Source organism: Azolla caroliniana, unplaced genomic scaffold, assembly GCF_043228905.1.
Source record: "Azolla caroliniana isolate FFs.n. ecotype wild unplaced genomic scaffold, voAzoCaro1.0.p SCAF_12, whole genome shotgun sequence".
NCBI classification, from domain to species: domain Eukaryota; kingdom Viridiplantae; phylum Streptophyta; class Polypodiopsida; order Salviniales; family Salviniaceae; genus Azolla; species Azolla caroliniana.
Genome location: NW_028230447.1, coordinates 2947909 through 2961281, shown reverse-complemented (window position 1 = coordinate 2961281; position 13373 = coordinate 2947909). Strand labels below are relative to the sequence as shown.

General features: G+C 42.1%; 1 pseudogene; it reads left to right on the top strand.

Annotated features, from left to right (window-relative positions):
- The first annotated feature begins 1114 nt into the window (after positions 1 to 1114).
- On the top strand, positions 1115 to 2734 carry LOC147856828 (aspartyl protease family protein 2 pseudogene; annotated as a pseudogene).
- Positions 2735 to 13373: the final 10639 nt, after the last annotated feature.

The window sequence follows — 13373 nt, the reverse complement described above, 5'->3', positions numbered from 1 at the left end:
GTTGGTCAATGGTTAAGGGATGAAATTAAGTTTTCAAGGCGCTAAGGAAATCAAGAAGAGGTGTTTATTGCTTTAAAACCTTCTCCTCACTTCTCTATTAAAAATGATCAAACTCATGTCATGGTAATGTCCTTGCCAATTTGCTAAAAAATCATTGTGATTCTCAAGGGCAAGGTTAGAAATTGTCTAATTTACGCCATGATGTTAACTAACAAATTTGTTGGTTAATTATTTGTGTATAACACTTACTCTCATAAGGCTTATGGGCACTTACTTTAAATATAAAGCACCAAAAGTACAATAGAAGAGTTGTCAAGTTTTCCTCGAATTGCATCTAGCCTCTAAAACATTGGAAGCATTCCAACTAGAGCACCATCTACCGAAAACAACGGACGACATCTCGATTGTAAGTTGTAACGATTCAAACAAGACACCATGATTATTGGCAGCGGAGTTAGACATTGTCTAGTTTATGTCATTGTTAGCTAACAAATTTGTTGTTTAATTGTTTGTGCAAGACTCTTACTTCTCTCAAATGCTCATGGGCACTTAGGTTATATATAAAGCACAAAACGCGTGGTCGAAGAGGTGTCGAGATTGTTCCGAATTGCATCTAGAACATCAAAAGCATTCGAGTTAGAGATATGCTTACCAAAAATGATCGACGACATCTCCATTGTAACAATTTATGCAAGATTTAAGGTTTGTTATTCTTACGTGCTTGGGTTTGAGCATGGTTCACATGTAACCGAACAAAACTCCAAATATAGAACTTTTCTCTTGTCAGAAGCATTCCAATTGGATCTCCATCTACCAAAAAATGATCGACGACATCTCGACAGTGACGATTCAGACAAGATTTAAGGTTCATTATTGGTACACACTTGGATTCGAGCACGGTTCGCATACTACGGAACAAGACTGAAAAACATAGAACTTCTCTCTCGTGGGAGCGTGCCAACATGGAAGAGAACATTTCAATAAATTTGAAAGAGAGGAAGGCCTAACGGAGATACAAATGATTGGGGATCATAATTACAAATAGAAGGACGTCTTATTTACCAACAAACAAGCTAATTGCTTCAAAATACTCCATATCCATCCATGGCTTCTTCTTCTTCTTCTCCTCTGCAATCTCTCTTAAGGCTCTGTTTTTCCATATCCTTTTCCTTCATCATCATCTGGGTTACCTCCCCTGCTTCTCCTTCTCCTACCCCATTAAAGCTAGGTTACCAGATATTCTACCCTTATCATAATAATACCCACACCAACCATGGCCAGATGAATGCCAATCTAAACCTAAACAAAACCTCTCCCTCCTCTAAATTGACCTTACCTCCTGGCTCATGGTCTATTCCAATCCACCACTGCGATTCGTTCTCGGCTTCCAAAATACCGGCTGCGAAGGTCTATTCGAATCCTCCCACCATAACTGCCTCTCGCCTCTCGCGAGACTCCGCCCGCGTGTCCGCAATCACGAAACTCCTCCGAATGGCATCCAAAACCCTACAAGAAGAAGAAGAAGAAGAAGAAGAAGGGCAAGGACATGACAACTTAGGTGAGGATCATCATCACAAGGGACCTCCTCATCCATCAAATGATTCCAATGATTTCAAGAGCCCCGTGGTCTCGGGGCTCCTTGTAGGTAGCGGAGAGTACTTTGCTCGGATCGGGGTGGGCACTCCACCCGCACACGCCTTCTTCGTCATGGACACCGGCAGCGACTTGTCATGGACCCAATGCCAGCCATGTCACCGATGCTACGTCCAGTCCGGCCCTTTCTACGACCCTTCCTCCTCCTCTTCCTTCCGAAACCTCGATTGCATTGCCCCCATGTGCTCCCAACTCCATATCCAGGGTTGCACCCACTCCAACCAATGCACCTATGAGGTGACCTATGGAGATGGCTCCTTCACCATAGGCCGCCTCGCCCTCGAGACCCTCACATTCGGCCGGCACCATGTCCCTCGCATCGCCTTCGGGTGTGGACACGACAACGAGGGGCTCTTCCTAGGGGCTTCGGGCCTCTTGGGCTTGGGCGCCGGCCCCCTCGCCTTCCCTTCACAAGCCGGCTTGAAATTCTCGTATTGCTTGGCCGATCGGTTCCAGATCGGTGGCGGTGCCCAAGGAAGCAAGAGCGAGCTCGTGTTCGGGGGGAGCCATGTCGCCCCATTCAGCTCCGTCTTTACGCCATTGCGGAGAAACCCAAAGCTAAAGGCATTCTATTATGTAGAGCTTCAGGGGATAAGCGTGGGCGGCCATCGGCTTCCGATCCGGTCCTCGGTCTTTGCTCTCCAATCCAATGGCACTGGGGGGATGATAGTGGATTCGGGGACTTCGATAACGCGCCTCAGGCAACCAGCTTACATGGCATTGCGGGATGAGTTCATGGCAAGGATGCCGGCCTCGCCGACTCCCGAAAGGTTCTCATTATTCGACACTTGCTACGCGTTGGGAGCCGTATCGTCGGTGTCCGTGCCGACGATCCATTTGCATTTCGCGGGGGATGCCACACTTGAGCTTCCGGTATCGAACTACCTCATCCCGATTGATACTTCTGGAACCTTTTGTCTCGGATTTGCCGGAACGAATGGAGCATTGTCGATCTTCGGCAATGTACAACAACAGGGCTATCTTGTCTCCTTTGACAAGGACCGCGCTCGCATCGGTTTCTCCCCCAACCAATGTTAGTTTAAAGTCTTTGGGTTCATAGCTTATCCACTATGGAGAAGAATATCAAATTTGACACTTACTACCATATAAATATCCTGTCATTAACACATTCATTTTGATTGATCATGATCGTTTCTCCATTGATGAATCATCGAAGCTTGTGAATACTTAACTCTTTAACATTTAAAACCTCTTAATGTTGGGTCAATACTCAAAATGCAATGGTGTATTCTTGCATATTCATCTTGGTATGGCAACTTCTATGTTTCCATACTAGTGTAACATCATAAGTTTTTGTGCTTGTAGTAGAAAAACTAGCAATTTCTCATGGAGTAGCTTACTACTTATCATCTAAGGAGTTTTTTCCAAGCATGGTTATATGTTCTTTATGTCAAGATCTAGTTACAACATTTGTGTGCATATCATTTGCTCTATTTGTGTGTGAACATTGTGTGCTCCAATACAACCTCTACGATTGGCTTAAATACAAGGAATAAATGCCAAAACATATCCAGTCGGCATCTCACTAACCCCATGAGCCTTAGATCTTAGATAGCCTTAACACTTCGTTGAACTCACTCGCACAACTTAGGTGTTGAGGTAACATTGTGGCATCATGATGCAAACACAAAGATATGCAAGGCATGTAATGAAAACCTAATGGAGGATGAATATCACTTACTTATCGCATGCTCAACTAATAAGGTAATTCATGAGAAATATTAGGGCTTGCTACACATGCACGATAATGTAAGTTTCATACTTAAATTTCCACCAAGAAGGATGGGCACATATGTGTGCATTATTTTCACATAGATAGTTTTTATTACAAAGTAATGACCACCTTTCTCTGGAAGGACTCACATACAAGATGATATATTGATTTGGTCAATAGGTCAAAACGGGGGCCATGACAAATGATTAAGTATATATTCTATTCTACTCAACTATTTTAGTATGATCATATGTTGCATTGTTACTTGTAATACCATCCACATTGTGTACATGCATGCAAATAACAATGTTGGGCATGTCTCTACGTTTTTGAGCATGCAAACAAGTTTTATCGTCTATGTACTTTCTTCTCTCTCTCTCTCTCATGCGAAGAAATTATATTTAAAACATTTGTGTGAACATTTTATGCTCCATGCATGTGCTGCAATGCAACCTCCACACTTAATGTTATAGTATCATCATGTTTTGTATTATTACTCAAAATATCTAAGCTCCTTACATGCACTGAGACAATGATGGGAAATGTATCTCAAAGTTTTGGAGTACACAAACAAGTTGTGGTGTTGGTATACTTCCTGACACCCTCCCTGTTGTATTGTAACGTATACATATTTTATGTAACTTTGGGGAGTGAAGATGATAGAATAATTATTAGTGGATGTTTTGGTGTTTGTATACTTCCCAACACCATCCATGTAGTATTGTAATGTATACGTATTTTGGAACTTAGGGGAGTGAAGATGATAGAACAATTATTAGTGCAAGTTTTGTACGAATAAAATATTGCCCATAGCATATTCTCTCATTCTTTTCAAGGAATTCTTTTATAAATCATTGTTGATTTGTGGGTTTAATGGGTAGAATTTGGATCATTTGCAAGCTTTCTAGGATGATATTCAACAAGCTTAGTGTGAATGCAAAGTTCAATGTTTCCCGTCATCACATTTTCCATGCACTTGAAATAGTAAGGAGTATAGTGCTCTTGAACTTCTTCTCTATTCTAAATATTCAAGTTTAGAAAACATTGTTAATTGAGACCACCAAGTTGGGCACCTAACACATTTTTGTAGTTGGTCAAGGTTTTGAAGATGATAAGTATGGAAAAGGAGCATGATATTTCCCCATCATCATCATTTTGTTATAGATTGAAATTTCATTTTGAGGGATACTTATGTGTGTATCACAAGATAAGCCAAGGTGGTTGGGAAGATTAAAAGTCCATGTGTGAAATCAAGGCACCAACTAGCATACGTGTATGGTATTACCCACACTAGTTTATTGCATTGCAAGGAATCTTTTGGCAAGCCAAAAATGTGATTGTTTACCTATAATGTTGCATTAGGAATGAGCTCAATGCAAATTTACTTGAAATTGTGCATCAATTGCATCAAAACATGGGTTCCTTGTTAAAATTGTGTCACTTCATGAATGCTTGGTTTGTATTATTTAGATTTGAATGAATGAGTAAAGTTATTCCTCGACAATGTTTACCATGAAGTGGGCGAGAGAAAACTAAAAGGTACTTTGTCTAAATTGGTATGTACTTTGTATAAGCTAGAGTTGCGTGTGTTGGGTGCAAAAATGGGCACCATTTTGAGAGACATGGTTTAGGATGAGATTTAAAATACATGCATTAGTGCAAATGGTAAACAACATGTAACCTACTTGCATAAGCCTTGGAAAGAGGATATATTTATTGGTGGTGTTATAGGGTTTTTACAGTAACTTATAACTTCTTTCACTATATAGTTTGCAATAACCAATTGAAACTCACTATATAGTTTGCAATAACCAATTGAAACAATTGAGAGTGCTTGAGTTGGTTGCTTAAATCACTATGTTCACTTGAAAAAGGGGGAAACAAATTGACATGGACCTTTAAAATATCATATATTTCGTTCCCTTACAATTTATGCTTGACAAAATTTCATGCAAGAAATATATATCATAAAAATTAAACCTGGCTTGAATTCGAGACACAATTTCAATGTGATCATATTTTAAATTAAAACAACCTTTCTTCAACTACATCAATGTTGACATCTATGGTATCTCACTTCTCTACCGTTATGCATTTCTAGAAGTAGAACATCATAAAAGATTAACCAAGACTAAGAGTTGACAAAGAGTTTTGTATTGCAATTCCATAAACCAAATGTAACATCAATGAATCCTTCTCGTTTTGAATAATTGACATTGTAGATTTTATAGATTTGTCAAAAAGTCCATAGTATCCATGATGCCTTCAAATCTAGATAGGTGTCATCATTTGGTTGAATTTTCTAAATCAAATAGAGATGTCATCAAAGTTCCACAATTGTTATATTGTAATATTATCGTTCCATGTACATAATGTTCCATATTGAACTCAAGGATAAGTTTGATAGAATCACAATGCAGTTATCGCGATATTAAATATAAGGCAATGTGTATTTTTATGCCTCGAGTACTTTGTACTCAAATTCTAAAATGTTACCAAATACTCATAAAAAATTATAGAATACTTGAACCTGTCTTATGGAAATGAGGCTAGCTTAATAATGCTTCTTGGAAACCTCAAGTGCTTTTAAAGATCTAACAACATATAACGGAAAATAATAGTACTACCATTGGTGATGCAAGGCGGGAGTGGCCCGAGGTGGAACTACCAGCCCCCACGTTGGTTGTTTCCTATTCACCTGCCACCCTCTTTTCGGTGTAGGCCCCAAGAGCCGACTCGTACGAGGCCACATTGAAGGGCATTGCCTTGGATATAGGTAGCTTCTTACATTAAGTTAGGCCGCAAGGCAATGTAAGTGGCTCATCTTCTTTGGCTTGATCGGAGGAAGTCTCCCCGATGTGTGTATAAATCTCCTTATAGACTCTATGTAATAATCCTTCCTAACTAATGGGAAAGTAGCTTTACTTTGAAAAATAAAATAAAATAGTACTACCATTATCTCAAAGAACAATACAAATTACAATATCATCCTAATGTTAAATTCTTTAAAATTAACAAAATTGTGTCTAGATTCCATGTTTGTCATAGGCTAGATCTTGTATATTTGAAACCTCCTGAACATATCCTCCTAAAACACAAAAGGAATCAAATAAAATGTCCTTGAAATAAGACATTTGATGCTAGTGTTATGGTATAAAAGGATGTAACCCATTGTAATTAAGTCTTTGACGAACACCATTAGATTCAAACCCTAACACTAGTCATTGGCTTCTAATCATGCTCGCATTATTCTTGTGTTTCCTATAACTTTTGCATTTATCTAAGTAAAATTTTTGAGCACGCTTAATTGCAAAACATCACGTTTCTTTTTAGTGAAATGCTCATGTAGTACAAGAGTTGCAGAATGCACTTTACAACTAGGCATTGATTCGTGAGATTGGTCAATTGTGACCAATACGAGCACAACATTAACTTCTTGTTCATCATGCCACATGCCACTTCTATTAGGGTGATTTTTTTTTAGCTGCATTGTTTTGTCATGACATATATTGACAAGTGAATTGATGACAATTGCTTGCTCGTTAGGGAAATATTCTCCACCATAGCTTGCATAACACCATTGTATTTTCTGGTTTTCCAACATCTAGAAAGACTCTTGAATTTTTTAAAGTCTGAGAATCCTTCTCTCTTTCGTACAACGGGTAGATGATAGGTCTGTGAGTGATCAAAGTGGTTTTCGATGAATGTAATGTAGTATTGACATCCATTCATTGCCCCAATATGCATGGGTTCCCATACGTCAAGTGGATGACATCTTAGAGTCCTCTACTCACATTTCACTCTTGTGGGAATGGATGACCCAACATGTTGTCAACAAATTAACCTTCTTGTCACACATGCTTTGGTCCTTGCATTTGTTACCAAGCAAGAGTAAGTGCATGTGTGTGTGTGTGGTTAATTGGGCCAACATACACCTATTCTTTCTTTCTTATAATCTTTAGGGGTGTTTCCTAAGTTGGCACACATAAGCCACTTGATTATTGGAGAAAGTTGGAAATCTTATGATCAATCCCCTTTACTACATCATCCTTGCTTCTAAAGGTTGATGTGCTTGATCCATTTGTGGCACACACACACACACACACACACACACACACACACACTTATTATGTCAATCAAGATGTATTCAAGCATGATGAAGCTCACCTTGATTTCAATGAAGTTGAACATTTGGCTTTACCTACAACCACGAGTGGCTAGAATCTAGATAACATATTTCTGAAAGGATTATGTTAAGTTTTTATTGTATGTAGCACACTCATAAAGACATTTGCATCAATACCAAGTGTAAGACTGAGAGAAGGATAACACAATTAAGAACACCATCGACATCTCATAGCATTGAATATTACCCGAAATCGTACCATGGATGCAACTTATTTATTGGGTACCTTAATCTTATTATTTTTATATGGAAGATCACATACTACCACAACCATGAAGCATACTTAGACAAATCTAACCCTAACAATAGTTTTTCTAGAAAGGGAAAAAATGCACGATAAGAATATTTGAGCATAAGAGTTATGTGATGATTAGGGAAATCCTCTATGTCCACGAAGTTACTTTGAAGGTCCCATTGTATTGGATAATATAGTTTGAAGAACAACCCAATTACACACACACACACAAACAAACTCTCTCTTTCTCTCTCAAAGGTGTCCGTGCATTTTCGATGACAAATGTTTTGACATGTCTTCCAACCTTGGGAGGAGGAAGTTTAGTTGACAATTTATTGGTGAAAGAATGTGATGCATCTATTGTAAATGCATTCAATATTGGTCATGTTCAACGGACAAGCTCAACCGGATCCGGATTGGATTGTAACCGGTAGGTTGTTAGAAGTCTACAATCTTAGCCTAGTATGTAGGCATATTCGTCGGAGTTAGTGTCAGTCGCTTGTATGAGCATTGAAGTACTTGTCAATACTTCTGTTAGTTCTTTTAAGGACTTGTATAAAAGGTGTTCTGTAGGACATTTGTATGTATAGAGTGTTATTATTTTGAATTGAGTTTTTATTGTTATGCTCGCTCTGTCTACTAAAAGGTGTTTTGTAGGACCTTGAGACATCTAGGGGAGATGGTGAAATATCTTCCCTAGAGGATATTAAGGACGAGATTAAAAAGGTTACGAAAGAGGTTAAAAGCGACATGGAATTAGCGAAAACCGGTTGGGGTAAAACGTAATATTAAAAAGGAACTAAAGGATGAAAATATTGTAAACACTACCCTTGAGGAGGAGAAAATGCATCAAGCTTGATGCCTAAATGTATGAATCACTGGGCTCAAGGAAGGGGCATCTCCCCACAAAGATGCACAAACACTAGGGAAAATGTTAGGGTACACATAAGCCCTACCAATCACTAAAACTTGGAGGGTAGCAGGTGACACTACTAGGAAGAGAGCTTTAGTCCTTCAATTTAAGGACTTAGAATCTAGAATCACATTTTTAAAATATTTGAGGATTGCGCAGGGACCCTATCTACCTCGATGAAGACCTCACCAAGATGCAAATTGAGCATCGTAAAACTTGTATGCCGCGAGTCATACAAACTCATAAAGAAGAGCATCGTGCTTTTTACCGAGACGGACGTGTGATAATAAATGACCGCGCCACCAATTGATAGCATGTGGCCCATGTGACAGACAATAAAATTAGGATGACTTTATGGAACTGTAACGGTGCATTTTGGACACACCCTGGCCGTCTAGAGGAGATTTTGAAGGTATATGATATACTTTTCTTAACACTACTAGAGGTTCTCGAGGGGTTGCGATACTATTTAGGAGAGAGACTATTAAGGATCTATGTATCGATGGAGTAAGCTCCTCGATGTCGTGGCGGAATTTGGACCGTCGTATACCCTCTTGATGGCGAATCGGGCGGAGATAGTTGTCGGATACCTCCGAGCCTCACACTCACTCAACGATTAGTAAATGATTAAGCACGATATCTCTCTCACTCTCTCAAGCTCTCTCTCATAGACAATAGATTAATAGATATAGACAATAAGAAGAAAGAGTATGTCTATTATTAACCCTCTTTGCTAAGAGGTCTAGCACCAACAAGGAGAGAGATTAGTGTTCTCTAACTCAACACTTCACTAATCTCTCTTAAGCTCAAAGGTTACAAGAAGGAGGAGAGGAAGCTCTAGCTCTAATCAATAGGAGATCTTTACAAATGGGAGAACCCTCACAAATCCACTACTATGTGGTTTATATAGCTTTCACGTTTAGGGTATGGGCCTTTCACATTTGGACGTCTGTTTGCTTTCCTTTCCTCTTGTTGTTTCCTCTTTGTACTACGTCCTTGTTGATGCGTTCTTATTTGTGACTGGTTGTGTTGTTATCCCAACGCTTAACATCTCCCCCAACCTAATGAGTGCACACTCCCAAGTGCTCTGTGGGAGGGGAGCTTCGGGTGTCGGGGGCGAGTAGAATTGAGTAGGGGGGTTCATCGGGGGGCGGGTGGCGGCGAAGATGATGGTGAAGACGGCGGATGTTCAGTGGTGGTAGCCGGATTTCCTACAGTTGGTCGGTTGTTGTGAAGAAATCTTTCTTGGGGCCGGTGAGCCAGGTGCAGGTGTTGTGGCCGGCGAAGGGAGAAGGGGGGTTTCGACTAAAGCTTATGTAAGCGGGGAAAAAACGCGTGTCGATCATGGTTTCAAAATCCCGTTTGTAGGTTGTGGGGAGTATGTTGACGTGGGTCCAGAGGCCGACCAGTTGGCGGCGAGTTGGACCTTTGTTCAAATCGAAGGTGAGGCCCCACGCTGGGTGGTTGTGTCGTTGGAAGGGGGGGGCTTCGTACGGGCCAGAGTCAAGGAGAATGAGTAGAAGTTGTAGAAAACGAAGGCTGGCTTCGTGCGAGGGGATGGTTGAAGGGGAGAGCTTTGCGGAGGATGGCCTCTGTGAATGTCCGACCGGGGTGGGTGACGACCCGTGTGTGGAGGGGGAAAGTGTTGGGTGGTGGGGGGGGAAGGGGGTGAGCCGAGGGTGTCGAATACAAATGTATAATGGACGTATTCACACTATCCTCTTAGAGAGCCCAAGTTCGGGCTATTTCTGTAAATAACATAAAGGGCAGTTGCCCTAAGTGAGCCACTATATAAAGTGACTTTGTAACCTTTTGTAAAGGTTGGTTATTCATTGTTGTAACGGTTGCCCCTTTATGAATATAGATATATTCTTTGTGCCCCTCTCTCTCTCTCTCTCTGTACGTAATTTGTTCTTGCCTCTCTCATACGCATGTATTTCTTCCTCACAGATTCATACTGTGTGATCTCTTCTGCACTGACGGCCTTGTTCATTCCCTACATTTGGTATCAAAGCTTGGATGTCCTTCATCCCATTGCCGGCCGCCATTCGAATATTTGGATCACAACATTCTGTTTTTTTTGTTTTGTATTTGAAGAAATAGAGAAGAGAGAAGAAGAAGAAAAACGAGGCTTGCATCTCATCGTGTTAGATCATCTTCGCTTGGAGTAAGCCAGCTGGCCGTACTTTGTTCCTCGTGATCGTAACCGCTTGAGGTGAAATCCCCTTGTGCAACATTGACACGATCGTGCTCCACTCGGTTAAACGGCATCCGAACAGGTCACCGAACGCTGCTCGCCGCCCGTTGTAACCACTCGGTGCAAATCGGTCTCAAGACAACAACCCCAATTCGTGCCTCATCCGGCTGATCGACATTCGGGAGAATCAATTGGATCCGTCTCTCTCGTCGTTGCAGTCACCCGAAGCAGAATCGGTCCAGACAATCGGTTTCAATAATCGGTATTTGGCATATATATTCGGAAGCGAACTGGGCTCACTCTGACTCGGTAACATTCGGGAAGACTAGTCAGTTCTGTCCCTCGAGTTACCGGAGTCAATTCGAGAAAGTTCAACAATACATATATCCGAAACCGAATCGACTCGGGTTCAAATCCGACTAGAACGATATTGGGTGAGCCGACCGGCTGCACTCCAACAAGGTTCGTAGTCAACTCCGAACCGAGCTTCGTCAACTGAAACCGAATCTGATGGCATCAACATCCGGCTCATCGGAAATGAGTCTAAGGAGGTTCGACGGTTCGAACTTCAATTTTTGGAAGGAGCAAATGCAGGACTATCTTATAGTCAAGGGTCAGATCGATCCGATTGAGAATGAAACTGCTCCAGAAATATACAAGGCAAATGAGTGGCAAAAGCTGGACAGAATCATTCGCGCCACGATTCGGATGCACCTGTCAGAGTCAGTGTACTTCACAGTGAAATCGTGCATGACAACCTTCGAACTTTGGAAGAAGCTGTCGGAAACCTACGAAAAGAAGGTCGCCTCAACGAAGATGTATTTGATCCGGCGCCTCTACAACCTGCGGATGAAAGACTCCGATTCGGTTCATGCACACCTTAACGAGTACGAAAGTTTGAGCTCCCAAATCTCGTCACAGGGGACGACAATCGAGGATGAACTCAGAGCAATGATACTCATGAGCAATCTCCCCTCCTCTTGGGAAACCTTCGTTACAACTGTGTGCAACGCTTCTACGACTGCCATCAAGTACTCCGAAGTCACAAGTGCAATCCTGACTGAAGCAGCTCGGAGAAAGTGTTTCACCAAAGACTCGGCAGAAGAAGCCTATGTAGTACAAGGTTCGACCGACCGATCGAACAACCGGGGAAGAAGTTCTTCCCGACCGCCGACAAATCAGCGAAGCCGCAGCAAGTCCCGGGAAACCCGAATCTGCAACTAATGCAAGAAACCGGGACACATCAAGGCCGACTGTCGGGTACTCAAGTCAAAGACAGACAAAGCTCAGAGAGTTGAACAGAGGAGTAATCAACATGAGGAAGTCAACTACGTCGGCTCTTCAGCCGAGATATTGACGACCGACCCGAACATATTGTCCATAGAGAATCCAATCGAATCAGAAGTTCTGCTTACGACTGAGGAATCGAGCACATGGCTTCTAGACTTGGGCGCGTCGTATCACGTGACACCTCACCGATCACAGTTTCGGCAATATTCGGACCGGCACTCCGACTCAGTTCGAGTCGGAAATTCGCAGCACTATGCTATCATCGGAATCAGCACCGTAGAGCTCAACCTTCCGAGTGGCTCTACACTCATACTACATAACGTCCGACACGTTCCTGAGCTCTCACGACCCTTGATCTTAGTCGGACAACTTGATGAAGCTGGCATCTGTGCTAGTTTCTCATCAGGAGGGTGGACACTCCACAGAGGGAACCTCTTGCTTGCTAGAGGACCAAAGGTACACTCATTGTACCCTTTGTATGTCACACTCAGAGAGTGACTTATTTCTGGTAGATATCCCTGTGTCATCCTTATGGCATGGACGACTTGGACACCTCAGCAAGGTCGGCATCACGCACCTATCCAGAGCCGGATACATCCCGAAACTCTCCTTCTCGGACCATCAGTTTTGCGAGCATTGCCAGTACGGCAAACAGGTAGCCGCATCACACCCGACATCAGCACCAAGAGAGTTGAGCCCGCTCGATTTGGTCCACTCGGACGTCTGTGGCCCGATGCCACATCAGTCACTCGGTGGTGCCTCGTACTTCGTCAGTTTCATTGACGACTCGACTCGGAAGGCGTGGGCTTACCCCATCAGAACCAAAGATCGGGTGTTCTCGATCTTCTCAGATTGGCTCGCAATGGTCGAAAACCAAACCGGTCGGAAACTGAAGTGTCTCCGAACCGACAATGGAGGTGAGTTCAAATCCGATGAATTCGTCAAATTTTGCCGAGAACGCGGCATTAGACGGGAATATACGGCACCATATAGTCTGGAGCAGAACGGAATCGCAGAACGCATGAATCAAACGATTCAAGAACGCGTTGTATCCATGCTCCAACACTCCGGACTGTCGGATGGCTTCTGGGCAGAGGCTCTACTCACGACAGTACACATAATCAATATGTCGCCAAGTAGACCTCTAGGACTTAAGATACCTCA